Raw genomic sequence first — 18,059 nt, forward strand, 5'->3', positions numbered from 1 at the left:
TAATAAATAAAAATCTACAGTTTAGGGAACTTGTTAGCATTAGCAACAATAAATCTGTAAGATATTTTCTTGTTGAAATAAATAAGTAATTATTAATTATCATGTTAAATAATTATTGTGATTACTAGAAAAGGGGTATGGATTAACAAACACTAAAATAAAATACTTCTTAAGACAAATATGAAAAGACACACATCAAAAGAAGTTTTGCATCACCCCATTTCCCAGAACTCCTGAAGATAGATATTGAGTGTGGATATTGTATCACTGACACAGTCCCTTTGACTGTTCAGAGATGTCACTAAACCCGCCCAAAAGATGTAAACAACCATGCATGGGCAGCGCCTATTAGGTGGAGGTACCCTGCTGTTATGGGGTGGCATTATGGGGGGCCGACGTAAGCCGCTGGTGGTCGTAGAAGACGCCGGAACGGCTGTATGATACGTGAATTCCATCCTCCGAACAATAGTGCAACCATATCGGCAGCATATTGGCGGGGCTTTCGTCTTCATGGACGACAATTCGCGCCCCCATCGCGTACATGTTGTGAATGACTCCCTTCAGAATAACAACATCGCTCGACTAGAGTGGCCAGCATGTTCTCCAGTTATGAACTCTACCGAACATGCCTGAGATAGATTGAAAAGGGCTGTTTATGAACGGCGTGATCCACCAACCACTCTGCGGAATCTACGCTGAATCGCCGTTGCGGAGTGTGACAATCTGGACCAACAATGCCTTGATGACTTGTGGATAGTATACAACGACGAATACAGGCATGCATCACTGCAAGAGGACGTGCTACTGGGTATTAGAGGTACCGGTGTGTACAGCAATCTGGACCACCACCTCTGAAGGTTTCGCTGTATGATGGTACAACATGCAATGTCTGGTTTTCATGAGCAATAAAAGGGCGGGAATGATATCTATGTTAATCTCTATTCCAATTTTCTGTACAGGTTCCGGAACTCTGAGAATCGAGGTGATGCAAAACCTTTTTTGATATGTGTACAAACGTAGTTATATTGTTTAGTATCTGCCGTTTTCATTTCTAACTGTAAAGGTATTACGCACACTGTAACCACCTTTTCTTACATACACTGTTATAAGCTATTATTACACTCCATCCCCAAAAAAGTCACAGATTAATTTTTTGTTGTTGTCTTGTTCTAAATACGATATGCACAATCTTCTAATTTTAGCAAGAACAAATAACTATTTGCCTTTCCTAGTGTAAAGTGTAGTCTATTGTAAGAAACAGATACCAGATGACTTTCCAGTATAATCAGACGTCGCTGAGAGTGTAATTCATATATACCGAGTGCTTTTAATTCAAATGCAGTTACTCACAGAAGTCCAGTGTGGGCTATAATTATCGTATGGCAGCGAAACTTGGTAGATATTTTAATGCGTTAATGAGGAACTGATTTACGCTGGATAAGAAATTAATTCCTGTTGTGGCCACCAGCTCCAAATCTGGCGCTGTGTACGCATGAGAGACATATAAATATTTTTCTATATGTGATGGGGTTAGGAGCGGGACCTGGGCAGAAAAGGTCAAACACGTGAGAAAGGTTGTTGTTGATTTTATTGTTAACCGCCGCTTACACGATTTGTTCAATATGAGCGCCAGAGACGTCGAAGAGATGCAACATCCGTAAAACGACGCGATCAGCAGTTGCTCGCACCATTTCCGGTGGAATCTGAGCAACGTGTTCCTGTATACTGGCCTTCAGACCAAGACGAGACCGAACGTGTCCCTGGTAAATGCGTACTTTTAGATATCCAGAGTGCCAAAAGTCACATGCATGCAAATCAGATCTTAGGCCACGCACCTGGGAAACATCTGGAGATAGCGCGTTCATTGTCGGTTGCATTAAGCACAATTTTAACTGAGCGAGCGAGCGTTTGCCCCATCTCGCATGAAAACAATGGTTTGCAGATGGCTGCGCTCTTCCAAAGCAGGAATCATATGCTGTAAAAATCAGTCTCAATAACGTGCAGGCGTCATGGTACACGTGACAGGCCCTCTGTGAGTATTGTCTTCTAAGAAGAATAGAACCGAGAGTAAATGTGTTTATGAATCAACAACACACAGTCACATACGGCGAGTGCAAAGTCTGTATGGATAACACGCGGTTTAACAATACCCTAAATTCGGCAGTTCTGTGTGTACACTGAAACGTACAGCGTGAAATGTGCCTAGTCACTCCATAGAATATTGCCAGGGCACATGTCATAAGATTCGATCCGTACCAGAAATCGAAGTACAAGCTGAGGATGTTGCTGAGTACCATGAGGATTCAGTTTCCGCACTGTCTGTATCTTGTGCAGGAGACAGACAATTTTCGTGACATTGCACGGGCATTAGAACTACGAAGGGCAAGTGCTACACGGTCATTTAAAGCAGCAGCAACCTCGTCAACAATTTCCACTGGGATAGCACGCCTTCCTCTTTCAGGTGCCACACTATGCTCACCCAGGTTTTCGAATTTCATTATCGTCTCCTACAAAACATTTGCAGGAATCGGGCCTCTCCTCAGACCTTTCAGTTGGCAATCCTGTCTCAATGCAGCACTGAAATTGCTGCCGTTTCATAAAAGTTTCGCTATTAGCTTCTCGATAGCCATACTGTTCACTCACGTTATGGCCTGTCAAATGACAGTGTGAATGTCACACAGCCATACAAACAGTGTACAGCGCTAATTTGTACTTTTGTACTTGGTGGTCATAACAGGAACCGATTTGTTTTCCAGCGTAAACCGGTACCACGTTAACGCATCAGCGTATCGACTAAGTTTTGCCTCCATACGATAGAACCCGCACTGGAACTCCGTGAGCAGCTGTACTTTAATTGTAACCACCCGGTATTTTGATATTTCTGGGCATCGCTCACTAAAATAACATGAGAGACCGACAATAGATCCTCCAATGATCGCCGGTAATTCGTTTTTTTCTACCCTGCATTAGTTGATATTAAGCCCGCGCGATGGATGACCTTAGGCTCTCGATCGCGGCATTGACGCCACTCAATAAGTCGCGTATACCTGGGAACGGAGAAAGATATCAGTGTCATTATCATTTCTAAAACTTTGTTATATTTTTAGCTACATGTCACTCGCATTAATAATGGGGTATGGTGAAGGGAAAGATGGGTAATATGCAATATATACACTCCTGGAAATGGAAAACAGAACACATTGACACCGGTGTGTCAGACCCACCATACTTGCTCCGGACACTGCGAGAGGGCTGTACAAGCAATGACCACACGCACGGCACAGCGGACACACCAGGAACCGCGGTGTTGGCCGTCGAATGGCGCTAGCTGCGCAGCATTTGTGCACCGCCGCCGTCAGTGTCAGCCAGTTTGCCGTGGCATACGGAGCTCCATCGCAGTCTTTAACACTGGTAGCATGCCGCGACAGCGTGGACGTGAACCGTATGTGCAGCTGACGGACTTTGAGCGAGGGCGTATTAGTGGGCATGCGGGAGGCCGGGTGGACGTACCGCCGAATTGCTCAACACGTGGGGCGTGAGGTCTCCACAGTACATCGATGTTGTCGCCAGTGGTCGGCGGAAGGTGCACGTGCCCGTCGACCTGGGACCGGACCGCAGCGACGCACGGATGCACGCCAAGACCGTAGGATCCTACGCAGTGCCGTAGGGGACCCCACCGCCACTTCCCAGCAAATTAGGGACACTGTTGCTCCTGGGGTATCGGCGAGGACCATTCGCAACCGTCTCCATGAAGCTGGGCTACGGTCCCGCACACCGTTAGGCCGTCTTCCGCTCACGCCCCAACATCGTGCAGCCCGCCTCCAGTGGTGTCGCGACAGGCGTGAATGGAGAGACGAATGGAGACGTGTCGTCTTCAGCGATGAGAGTCGCTTCTGCCTTGGTGCCAATGATGGTCGTATGCGTGTTTGGCGCCGTGCAGGTGAGCGCCACAATCAGGACTGCATACGACCGAGGCACACAGGGCCAACACCCGGCATCATGGTGTGGGGAGCGATCTCCTACACTGGCCGTACACCACTGGTGATCGTCGAGGGGACACTGAATAGTGCACGGTACATCCAAACCGTCATCGAACCCATCGTTCTACCATTCCTAGACCGGCAAGGGAACTTGCTGTTCCAACAGGACAATGCACGTCCGCATGTATCCCGTGCCACCCAACGTGCTCTAGAAGGTGTAAGTCAACTACCCTGGCCAGCAAGATCTCCGGATCTGTCCCCCATTGAGCATGTTTGGGACTGGATGAAGCGTCGTCTCACGCGGTCTGCACGTCCAGCACGAACGCTGGTCCAACTGAGGCGCCAGGTGGAAATGGCATGGCAAGCCGTTCCACAGGACTACATCCAGCATCTCTACGATCGTCTCCATGGGAGAATAGCAGCCTGCATTGCTGCGAAAGGTGGATATACACTGTACTAGTGCCGACATTGTGCATGCTCTGTTGCCTGTGTCTATGTGCTTGTGGTTCTGTCAGTGTGATCATGTGATGTATCTGACCCCAGGAATGTGTCAATAAAGTTTCCCCTTCCTGGGACAATGAATTCACGGTGTTCTTATTTCAATTTCCAGGAGTGTACAATAAGTAAGTGAGAACAATGAGACTGGAAGACCAACAACGATATGCTCGGATTAAAAAGGATGTAATCTTTTGTCCCTACTGTTCAACATATACATCGAAAGAGCAATGACGAAAATAAAAGAAAGCGTCGAGAGTGAGATTAAAATTGAAGTTGAAAGGATATCAATGATGATGCGCTGGTGAGTGCTATCCTTGGCGAAATGAAGAAGAAATTACGGGACCCGATGAATCGAATGAACAGTCTAATCAGCACAGAATATGAACTGAGAGTGAACCGAAAAAAGACAAAAGTAACGAGAAGGGGAAGAAACGAGAATAACGATGAAATTGACATCAGAATTTGAGATCACGAATTAGACGAAGTTAAGGATTTCTGCCACCTACGCACCAAAACAATCAATGACGGGCAGAGCAAGGAGGTTATAACATGTAGACTAGTAGCGGCAAAGAGGGCATTTTTGGTCAAGAGAAGTCTCTTGGTATCAAACATGAGAGGAAGAAATTTCTGAGAATGTACATCTGGAGAGCCGCATTGTACTCGTATAGTAGTGAAACGTGGACTGTCGGAAAATCAAAACAGAAGAGAATCGACGCATTAGTGATTTAGTTTTACAGACGAATGTTCGAAATTAGGTGAACTGATAAGGTATGCAATGAGTAGGTTCTACGTAGAATCGGCGAGGAAAGGGATATATGGAATACACTGATAAGAAGAAGGCACAGGATGATAAGATTAGTGGAGTAAGAGGGTTAGGAACATATTTTGGTATCAAATTGATAACAAATAAATTTATTAATAAATTAAACTGATCAATTAATTACCCACTCATACTCACCCCACCCCACACCTCCCTCCTCCGAAACCCTCCCATAAAATGGCGGGAAAACTCACGCAGTCTGTGCTGAGCTCATCGAATGGAACGATCTCACTTGACAAAACTGATATCAATGTCAGTTGCACTACAGAGAACATATTGTTTATTTATTCAGTTTGCATGTTCCTTTATTTAATCAATTTGTGGGAGACAGGATCTCTTTATTTGGTCGGAAAGGCTCATCATTTTCTGCTGTTTATTTAATTTGGAAAGATACAAGTGTTGTAAAATACTACCAAAAAATTTATCTACCTGTCAAAAAGTAATGAAATACATAAACAGATAACTTTTTACCAATCGTGCATTCAATACAGCCATGAAACTGGCGTAAACATCAGCATAAACACTCACCACATGTAACTACACTGCTACTGATAGAAACGTAGCCTTTATCATTTTGTACACAGACCGAAAGTGGCTCGTCACTGTTTGCGTCTTGTAACAGTACGCTTCAGCCATCTGCCAGGTCTTGTGGAACTTTGTTTCTTCGTCCACAGACCGGAATAAGTCGCATTTGTCAGAATCACGTGGCCATTGTATCGGTCTACTTTGATACCATCTACAGGGTGTTTCAAAAATGACCGGTATATTTGAAACAGCAATAAAAACTAAACGAGCAGCGTTAGAAATACACCATTTGTTGCAATATGCTTGGGACAACAGTACATTTTCAGGCGGACAAACTTTCGAAATTACAGGAGTTACTATTTTCAACAACAGATGGCGCTGCAAGTGATGTGAACGATATAGAAGACAACGCAGTCTGTGGGTGCGCCATTCTGTACGTCGTCTTTCTGCTGTAAGCGTGTGCTGTTCACAACGTGCAAGTGTGCTGTAGACAACATGGTTTATTCCTTAGAACAGAGGATTTTTCTGGTGTTGGAATTCCACCGCCTAGAACACAGTGTTGTTGCAACAAGACGAAGTTTTCAACGAAGGTTTAATGTAACCAAAGGACCGAAAAGCGATACAATAAAGGATCTGTTTGAAAAATTTCAACGGACTGGGAACGTGACGGATGAACGTGCTGGAAAGGTAGGGCGACCGCATACGGCAACCACAGAGGGCAACGCGCAGCTAGTGCAGCAGGTGATCCAACAGCGGCCTCGGGTTTGCGTTCGCCGTGTTGCAGCTGCGGTCCAAATGACGCCAACGTCCACGTATCGTCTCATGCGCCAGAGTTTACACCTCTATCCATACAAAATTCAAACGCGGCAACCCCTCAGCGCCGTTACCATTGCTGCACGAGAGACATTCGCTAACGATATAGTGCACAGGATTGATGACGGCGATATGCATGTGGGCAGCATTTGGTTTACTGACGAAGCTTATTTTTACCTGGACGGCTTCGTCAATAAACAGAACTGGCGCATATGGGGAACCGAAAAGCCCCATGTTGCAGTCCCATCGTCCCTGCATCCTCAAAAAGTACTGGTCTGGGCCGCCATTTCTTCCAATGGAATCATTGGCCCATTTTTCAGATCCGAAACGATTACTGCATCACGCTATCTGGACATTCTTCGTGAATTTGTGGCGGTACAAACTGCCTTAGACGACACTGCGAACACCTCGTGGTTTATGCAAGATGGTGCCCGGCCACATCGCACGGCCGACGTCTTTAATTTCCTGAATGAATATTTCGATGATCGTGTGATTGCTTTGGGCTATCCGAAACATACAGGAGGCGGCGTGGATTGGCCTCCCTATTCGCCAGACATGAACCCCTGTGACTTCTTTCTGTGGGGACACTTGAAAGACCAGGTGTACCGCCAGAATCCAGAAACAATTGAACAGCTGAAGCAGTACATCTCATCTGCATGTGAAGCCATTCCGCCAGACAAGTTGTCAAAGGTTTCGGGTAATTTCATTCAGAAACTACGCCATATTATTGCTACGCATGGTGGATATGTGGAAAATATCGTACTATAGAGTTTCCCAGACCGCAGCGCCATCTGTTGTTGAAAATTGTAACTACTGTAATTTCGAAAGTTTGTCTGTCTGAAAATGTACTGTTGTCCCAAGCATATTGCAACAAACGGTGTATTTCTATCGCTGCTCGTTTAGTTTTTATTGCCGTTTCAAATATACCGGTCATTTTTGAAACACCCTGTATCAGCATGTAGTGGTTCCATCAAAGACGTTCCTGGAATACCTGCAAACCATTACGTATTCTGGCTTGTATCAAGTAGTTCAAAGGCCTACCTAGAAAGATCGACAAAGAAAGGTGTGCTTTCTCTCATCACACTTTGAGGCATTCCTCAGCTGGTCCTATTGAAGCTGGCAATAGCACTAAGTGACTCCTGGAAGGACGGTGCACTTTCCATCTCTGCACATGCGCACGAACACATACAGAGACACACACACACACAAGCGCGCGTGCACACACACACACACACACACACACACACACACACACACAAGTGCTTACCCCAAAGGCATCCAGAAAAAAATTGTTTGACAAACACCAGGACGCTGACCTTGGCAATGATGTAGCTAACAACCACTTCCCTGGGGCGGACCAGTGAACGGCGACGAAGACATTCCTGGAACTCTGACCGTGTGAACAACGCCTCCCAGAGGTGTTTTCGCTAGCTTTGATGTCGCTGACAACATGTTTTCTGGGGAGGGCTGGTGAATGCTGACGAAGACATTCCGGGGAGCGCCAGGACCACTGACAGCTCTGAGCAGAAACAGCGTTACTGCACTGCGATGGGACTGCTGACAGGCTACTGGAGTGTTGCCCATTGCTGGATATCTGTCGGCGCAAGGGGTGATGTGACCAATCCAGCAGGTATGTAATATTATTCTTAGGTGCTGGACAGTACACTGATAACAGTAATATGTTCAACTAATAATGTTTGTCCTGTAGACAAACAGTCAGGGTTGTAGCAGTCTGTCCTCTTCCACAACTCCAGATCAACTGAAATAGTTCACAATAGCGCCACCAGGGGGACCTCGAAATTGTGATGTCAAGAGTTTTTCTCACCTCCACTCCGCCTCCTCACTCTTCCTGGAAAAAATGGTGGGCAATATCGCACAGTGTATGTGCTGGGCTGCATTACTAGAGTGATCTCACATCATGAAATGGGTAAGAAATTCAAATCAATGTTGATTACATTGGAAAGACATAATAATAATATATTCCTTATTCATATAAAAATTCATTGTGCATAGTCTTCATTTAATCATTATATGGAAGAGAATGCTGAGGTTGGACAGAAAGGTTGTATGTAATGTATAACTGCACCTTTATTATTTACATTTGGAAAATTTCACCCATATTTACAATACCACAATGAGAACCTCAGTCTGTACTTACACTGCTACATATCATCAACACAAATGTCTAGAATCAAAAACTTATTGCAAACACACAATGTAAATAGATCGCAGAATATCTGTTATGAAATTATACATTTCACGTCACTCGAAAATATCTTTAAATTTATCCACTTTATCTTAACACTGAAAACAAACTAACCTGTGATACACCTAAATCTCTATACTATACTTTTTCAAATGTACTTCTCTCACGCACTGGATGTGACTGCCAGGACTATTGAGTGAGCTACAGTAACAATTCTTCCAAATATCACTCAAACTTTCCACCACGCGCCACTGCCACAAGACATAAGGGTCTGCAGGAGATACTGTGCATCGGCTATATTGCCTGGGTGCTATCTGCAAAGCGGAAGTCAGAAGGCGTTGCAGAAATCTCCTTTGCATTATCATAATAACTCTCACTAGATTTTTCCCCACAATATTTTTAAAACAGCGGTAAAATTTTTAGGAAAAGGGTACGCATATAATGGTTTAGAAACAGTAAATCACAACCACATCTTCCAGTCTTGATTCAGTAGCTTGTTCTACAACACACTAATTTCATTAGGAGGAATATCCAGCAATGATTGGAAAAAAATCAGGTTAATAAGCAATAATTTTTCGAATATTTTTACAACTGGTGGAGTACGATGGGAGGAGCTCACAGGATGGCATATAGAGTTGTCGTGTGCCCTGCATGATTCAACAGTGATGGACATGACCTACCACACCCAGCAGCGGTGAAATACGAGGTCGTGGGTGGGTCGCCGTTTCGGCGTTCCTGATGATTCGGTTATTACAGGAAGTGTGGCCTACCACACAGATATATTGTTGTGGGTACCTCTCCTAATTCGGTGATATCTTTATCTGACGGTACTGTGGAGAAAAATGTCTGGGATTCTTCACGCTTTAATACAGCGCTTCTGAGTAATACTAAAGTCGTATTTATTGCAATCAGTGTTAAGCGACTACATTCAGTAGATAATTAAAACTGTATGCAGACAGAACATAATTAGTAAGCTTTCATCGTTCTCGAGTCTGGGGACGGTTTAAGGTATTTTTCGAATTTTCTTACTACCTCCAGTTGATGAACAACTCCTCTTCTGCAAGTTATCCGTTAGTTGATACCACATGGATACAAACGGCACAGTGGCATGTCTCGACACTTCATAAAATCTATGAGGTGGTTACTGATAACTTTGTTCATACCTGAGCTTGTGATTTGACATACCAATTAATTATATATCTTTACTCCACTGTACTTGGACATCCAATTGAAACAGTCTGTTCAAACTGTCTTATGGTTGTCCACAGTCAAATAGCTGTTTCCCTGGTAGAAGTCATGGTGTGATGTTACGTAATCGGTATGTCGTACATCATCAATACCCCAGTATCTACTCGTTACAGCTCCTCTCGACCGATTACCCTCTCTGCATGATGGTTACGTTTTCTCGAAGTACCATGCATCTGGAACGCCAATCTATAACTTCCTCTGTATAAGTAACAAACAATCAATATATTTTTCCAAAGGTTTTTTTAAAATGGACACACACCGCCATCTGCCTGCATTGTTGTTTATTTACATACGACCCAGGTTTTATGCCATTAACTTATATCGTAGGACTTCAAGCTCAGTATATGCAAATACACTCCTGGAAATGGAAAAAAGAACACATTGACACCGGTGTGTCAGACCCACCATACTTGCTCCGGACACTGCGAGAGGGCTGTACAAGCAATGATCACACGCACGGCACAGCGGACACGCCAGGAACCGCAGTGTTGGCCGTCGAATGGCGCTAGCTGCGCAGCATTTGTGCACCGCCGCCGTCAGTGTCAGCCAGTTTGCCGTGGCATACGGAGCTCCATCGCAGTCTTTAACACTGGTAGCATGCCGCGACAGCGTGGACGTGAACCGTATGTGCAGTTGACGGACTTTGAGCGAGGGCGTATAGTGGGCATGCGGGAGGCCGGGTGGACGTACCGCCGAATTGCTCAACACGTGGGGCGTGAGGTCTCCACAGTACATCGATGTTGTCGCCAGTGGTCGGCGGAAGGTGCACGTGCCCGTCGACCTGGGACCGGACCGCAGCGACGCACGGATGCACGCCAAGACCGTAGGATCCTACGCAGTGCCGTAGGGGACCGCACCGCCACTTCCCAGCAAATTATGGACACTGTTGCTCCTGGGGTATCGGCGAGGACCATTCGCAACTGTCTCCATGAAGCTGGGCTACGGTCCCGCACATCGTTAGGCCGTCTTCCGCTCTCGCCCCAACATCGTTCAGCCCGCCTCCAGTGGTGTCGCGACAGGCGTGAATGCAGGGACGAATGGAGACGTGTCGTCTTCAGCGATGAGAGTCGCTTCTGCCTTGGTGCCAATGATGGTCGTATGCGTGTTTGGCGCCGTGCAGGTGAGCGCCACAATCAGGACTGCATACGACCGAGGCACACAGGGCCAACACCCGGCATCATGGTGTGGGGAGCGATCTCCTACACTGGCCGTACACCACTGGTGATCGTCGAGGGGACACTGAATAGTGCACGGTACATCCAAACCGTCATCGAACCCATCGTTCTACCATTCCTAGACCGGCAAGGGAACTTGCTGTTCCAACAGGACAATGCACGTCCGCATGTATCCCGTGCCACCCAACGTGCTCTAGAAGGTGTAAGTCAACTACCCTGGCCAGCAAGATCTCCGGATCTGTCCCCATTGAGCATGTTTGGGACTGGATGAAGCGTCGTCTCACGCGGTCTGCACTTCCAGCACGAACGCTGGTCCAACTGAGGCGCCAGGTGGAAATGGCATGGCAAGCCGTTCCACAGGACTACATCCAGCATCTCTACGATCGTCTCCATGGGCGAATAGCAGCCTGCATTGCTGCGAAAGGTGGATATACACTGTACTAGTGCCGACATTGTGCATGCTCTGTTGCCTGTGTCTATGTGCCTGTGGTTCTGTCAGTGTGATCATGTGATGTATCTGACCCCAGGAATGTGTCAATAAAGTTTCCCCTTCCTGGGACAATGAATTCACGGTGTTCTTATTTCAATTTCCAGGAGTGTATATATTTGTTAATGACATAAACTCAATCACTGGACAATGGTGTAAAAGGCCGGAACCTGAGTCGTAATTGAATAAACAACAGTACAATCAAATGATAATATGTTAATTTATAAATTATTGTATGACCGATGCTCAGCAACATCAAAAACTGTTTTTCAAAAGGTTTTACGATAAGACTGCTTTCGCAGCCTTCAGCACAGATCTTAATAAATTAGTAGGAAGATTGTGCATCATCTCGGTTGTCACAGTTTCGTGACCTGTACTTAAAACTGGAACAGACATCAACATATAACATCATTCCCGCCCTTTTTATTGCTCTTGAAAACCACACATTGCATGTTGTACCACCACCTCAGAGGTCGTGGCCCAGATTGCTGTACACAGACAACAACAATAAATTCTGTGTGCCCGACTGAGACTCGAACTCGGGACCTTTGCCTTTCGCGGGCAAGTGCTCTACCAGCTGAGCTACCGAAGCACGACTCACGTCCGGTACTCACAGCCTTACTTCTGCCAGTATCTCGTCTCCTACCTTCCAAACTTTACAGAATCTCTCCTGCGAACCTTCCAGAACTAGCACTCCTGAAAGAAAGGATCCTTTCTCGTACTCACTTCGGCGGTACGTATACTAAAATTGGAACGATACAGAGAAGATTAGCATGGCTCCTGCGCAAGGATGACACGCAAAATCGTGAAGCGTTCCACATTTTTCACCGGCACGGTAGCTCAGCGTGCTCGGTCAGAGGGTTAGCTGCCCTCTGCAATAAAAAAACTGAGTTAATGGATCAACGAAGAACTTGAACAGACTTGATAGGACGTCCGCCTCGAACACATAGAACAAACTGTAACGATCAAAATGAGATGAATAAAAAAAAAAAAAGGTAGAGCCCTTGCCTGCGAAAGGCAAAGGTCCCGAGTTCGAGTCTCGGTCGGGCACACAGTTTTAATCTGCCAGGATGTTTCATATCAGCGCACACTCCGATGGATGGAGTGTAATATAGCTTACAACAGCGTATGTAATAAAAGCTGGTTACAGTGTAGGTAATACCTTTACAGTTAGAGAAGAAAACGGCAGATACTAAACAATATAACTAAGTTTTTACCCACTTCAAAAAAAGTTTTGTATCACCTCGATTCTCAGAGTTCCGGAACCTGTACAGAAAATTGGAATAGAGATCAACATAAATATCATTCCCGCCCTTTTTATTGCTCATGTAACCCACACATTGCATGTTGTACCACCATACAGTGAGACCTTCAGAGGTGGTGGTCCCGACTGCTGTACACACCGGTACCTCTAATACCCAGTAGCACGTCCCCTTGCATTGATGCATGCCTATATTCGTCGTGGCATACTACCCACAAGTCATCAAGGCACTGTCGGTCCAGATTGTCACACTCCTTAACGGCGATTCAGCGTAGATTCCGCGGAGTGGTTGGTGGGTCACGTCGTCCATAAACTGCCCTTTTCTATCTATCCCAGGCATGTTCGGTAGGGTTCATGTCTGGAGAACATGCTGGCCACTCTAGTCGAGCGATGTCGTTATCGTAAAGGAAGTCATTCACAACATGTGCACGATGGGGGGAAGGGGGGGCGAATTGTCGTCCATGAGGACGAATGCCTCGCCAATATGCTGACGATATGGTTGCACTATTTATCGGAGGAAGGCATTCACCTATCGTACAGCCGTTACAGCGCATTCCATGGCCGCCAGCGGCGTATGTCGGATCCACATAGTGCCACACCAAAACAGCAGGTAACCTCCACCTTGCTGGACTCCCTGGACTGTGTGTCTAAGGAATTCAGCCTGACCGGGTAGCCTCCAAAAACGTCTCCTACGATTTTCTGGTTGAAGGCATATGCGACACTCTTCGGTGAAGATAACATGGTGCCAATCCTGAGTGGTCCATTCGGTATGCTGTTGGGCCCATCTGTACCGCGCTTCATGGTGTCATGGTTGCAAAGGTGTACCTCGCCATGGTCGTAGCGAGTGAATTTGCGCATCATGCAGCCTATTGCGCACAATGTGAGTCGTTTTGGTTCACTCCGAGACCATTGTTGAAAGCCCTTCCTAGCACAAAGTAACAATCCGGACGCGATCGGACCGTGGTATTGACCGTTTAGGCATGGTTGAACTAGACAACACGAGCTGTGTACCTCCTTCCTGGTGGAATGACTGGAACTGATCGGCTGTCGCATCCCCTCTTTCTAATAGGCGCTGCTCATGAATGGCTGTTTACATCTTTGGGTGAGTTTAGTGATATCTCTGAAGAGCCACAGTCAATGTCTATCTTCAGGAGTTCTGGGAACTGGGCCAATGCAAAAATTTTTTGATGTGGGTAGATCACTCACGTTCATGCCTTTCTAAGGAAGCACCCAAGAGTTATCCCCAAGACACTTTGATGTATTGCGTATGTCACATTTCGACTGTAATCTAAATATAAATGCAGATATTCTATGTGACCATATAAAATCAAGATTTCCTACCGATTTCTTTGACATTTCCCTCTTGTTTTCAATATTTTTCCATGTCTTCCGTACACCATACGTACATATATAAGAATAAATATGCTTCCATTGCTTACACAACTAGATGTGGCTCGCTTATCTTTTTTTATGACATCCAACTTTGACACAGCGCTCCATCCCAGCTATGGTATATATTTGTTCTTGCAAATGGCAGCACGAACGCTAAAACACATGAATTGATGTTGCAGGAAGTGTGTTGACGTTGTTCTGTGTAAACAACATCATTTTGTGGGTGGCTTCTGGATCCGACAGAGTTATGTCAAGTTGTATTATCCGGACTAGATCCAGACTGTAGTATGTATGGAAATATTGTTCAGGGCTGGATCCAGCATTCGGTACATTTGGGGCAGATACATCTGCGCAAAGTCTGGCATTATGCTTAGGCCGGATCATCCTGCATTAGGTACAATGCCCCTGCGCCACAACCACCGCCGCCATCACCTCTGACACCTCTGACGACGCCTCCGGGACCAGTGGGAGGAAGGAGTGGGAATACTACCCACTAAATAGTATAACAATATGTCTGCAGCAGAACTACATCAATATACTACCTCCCACAGCAATCCATGTGTTTTAGTGTTAGTGTTGCCATTTGCAAGAATACATATGTACCATAGCTGGGATGGAGCTCTGTATCAAAGTTGGATGTCATAAAAAAAGGTAGTAAACTACATCTAGTTGTGTAAGCAATGGAAGCATATTTATTCTTATACATGTACTTATGGAAATTGGAAGAAATGGACAAATATTGGCAAAATGTGGAAAATGACAAAGATTCAATAGCAATTCTCGATATTATATGGTCACATTGTATATCTGCATTTATACTTATGGTAAAGATGTGACATAAGCATTACGTTAAAGTATCTTGGGGATAACTCTTGGATGAAATCCTTCCAGTCCAACGGCTCAGGGCACACTAAGCAATTCATCCTGCTAATTTTTTTCCCCAGGAGGGTAGGGGTTTGGGTGTGATTGGGAGGGGAGATATAGGGATTGCTGAGTATCTGCCAGAAGGAGAGAGGAGAAGGCCTGCCGATGGGCTGGGAGTTCCCAGACGGGGAGGGATAATTAATTTATCAATATAATTAATTACTCAGTTAATTTGATGTCAAAAAGTCTCCTTATAACCTCGTTACTCCACTGCTAATAGGTCATATGTTAAGATATCATGGACTATTTTCCATAGTAGTTGTCGGAACTACAGAGGATAAAAACTGTAGAGGACTTCAAAGATTAGAATACGAGCACCAAATACACTGAAGCGCCAAAGAAACTGGTACATGAATGCGTATTGAAATTCAGGGATATGTAAACAGAAAGAATAGGGCGCTGCAGTCGGCAACGCCTATATAAGACAAATGTCTGGCGCAGTTGTTAGATCGGTTACTGGTGCTGCAGTGGCAGGCTATAAAGATTTAATTGAGTTTGAACGTGGTGTTACAGTTGGCGCACGAGCGATGGGACACAGCTTCTCTAAGGCAGTGATGAACTGGGGATTTTCCCGTACGACCATTTTACGAGTGTACCTTAAATATCAAGAATCCGGTAATAAATCAAATCTCCAATATCGCTGCGGCCGGAAAAGATCCTGCAAGGGACCAACGACGACTGAAGAGAATCATTCAGCGTGACAGAAGTGCAACCCTTCCGCATATTGCTGCATATTTCAATGCTGAGCCATCAACAAGTGTCAGCGTGCGAACCATTCAATGAAACATCATCGATATGGGCTTTTGGAGCAGAAGGCCCACTTGTGACTCCATGGCACAAAGCTTTACGCCTCTCCTGGGCCCGTTAACATCGACATGGACTGTTAATGACTGGAAACATGTTGCGTGGTTGTACGAGTCTCGTTTCAAATTGTATCGAGCGGATGGACGTGTACGGGTATGGAGACAAACCCTGGACCCTGCATGTCAGCAGGTTACTGTTCAAGCTGCTGGAGGCTCCGTAATGGTGTGGGGAATGTGCAGTTGGAGTAACATGGGACACCTGATACGTCTAGATATGACTCTGAAAGGTTACACGTACGTTAGCATCCTGTCTGATAACTTATATCCAGTTGTGTCCGTTGTGCATTCCGACGGCTTGGGCAATTCCGGCAGGACAATGAAACACCCCCAGGTCCACAATTGCTACAGAGTGGCTCTAGGAACAGTCTTCTGAGTTTAAAAACGTCAGCTGGCCACCAAATTTCCCAGACATAAACATTATTGAGCATATGTGGGATGCCTTGTGGTTCAGAAGAGATCTCCACACCCTCGTAATCTTACGGATTTATGGATATCACAGCAGGAGTCATAGTGTCAATTCCATCCAGAACTACTTGAGACATTAGTCGAGTCCATGTCACGTCGTGTTGCGGAACTTCTGCATGCTCGCGGGGACCCTACACGACATTAGGCAGGTGTACCAGTTTCTTTGCCTCTTCAGTGTAATTGAGGATGTAGGTTGCAAGTGCTGAGCAGAAAAGGTTGGCACAGGAGAGGAATTCGTGATGGGCCGCAGCAAAACTGTCAGAAGATAGACGACTCTAAATAAATGCATGGTGTAAAATGTGTCAGACAGTAACCCACCCAAAACAAAACTGAGGCACTACAAGATTTGTAAAACAAGTACACAGGGTTGCAAATCGCGTCATTTCACAATGCTGTTAGGAATTACGAAAAGGTACGTAGTTCATTAAGAAGCTAAGATACTACACTACCATGTGCACAAAAGTAAGATGTTTTTTAAGTTTATACTTTTTTCAAAATCGATTGAACGTTACAGAGTTAAGAGGTCACGTGAAACGAAAAGTATGCCTTTTCTTATTTCACAAGGAAAGTAAAGCTTTTAAGAAAAAAATAAGTTTATAACATAACGTGACGTAGTCTTATATGCTACCAAAAGTTCTTACAAAGTGAAAATCGGAGAAGTTGACTTTCCCATTTTCGCTGTCGCAGCCCAGCGCGCAGCGTGGATGCACCGTAAATGTAACAAGACTCCCGGCGAGCAGCGAGATGCGATGTGCTAGCTGTCAGCAGCGCGGTTGCTCCACTCGTATAAACGTAACCACTTGTGCTCGGGGGGTCATGCAGGACTTCGCTCTTGCGCGTAAGCGAATGCCTCTGCGTGTGTCATAGGCATTGTCACAGTCCAGCCTGTGTGTCGCTGCAGTGCTTAGTATTCCTCTGCTACTGTTCGTAAAAGCTACTCTTTTGTTCCAGTGCACAGCAAAGGCAGCACAGAACGGTCGTGCTATCGGCAGTCTCATTAACCCTCTGCACGCAGCATCTTTTTTTCCATCAGTTAAGCGGAACACCGGTAGCTGAGACCAGTATAATTTTGTTACTCATTTACACGCTTTAAAAAAGATTTCTGTTACCAGGCTTCGTTAAAGAAACAACGACAACTTAAATGAATACATGTCACTTTACTCCATGATTCTCACACACACTCACAACGGCACGCACAATATATATATATATATATATATATATATATATATATATATATATATATATATATATATACTCCTGGAAATTGAAATAAGAACACCGTGAATTCATTGTCCCAGGAAGGGGAAACTTTATTGACACATTCCTGGGGTCAGATACATCACACTGACAGAACCACAGGCACGTAGACACAGGCAACAGAGCATGCACAATGTCGGCA

At 45.3% G+C, this 18,059-nt stretch overlaps 1 non-coding gene across 1 annotated transcript; it reads left to right on the forward strand.

Moving 5' to 3' along the window:
• The first annotated feature begins 12,470 nt into the window (after positions 1-12,470).
• Positions 12,471-12,577, forward strand: LOC126178663 (U6 spliceosomal RNA). The gene has a single exon (XR_007536547.1). It is a non-coding gene; the product is annotated as a U6 spliceosomal RNA (small nuclear RNA).
• The last annotated feature ends 5,482 nt before the right edge of the window (positions 12,578-18,059 follow it).

The sequence above is a fragment of the Schistocerca cancellata genome, chromosome 3 (genome assembly GCF_023864275.1).
Source record: "Schistocerca cancellata isolate TAMUIC-IGC-003103 chromosome 3, iqSchCanc2.1, whole genome shotgun sequence".
Lineage (NCBI taxonomy): Eukaryota > Metazoa > Arthropoda > Insecta > Orthoptera > Acrididae > Schistocerca > Schistocerca cancellata.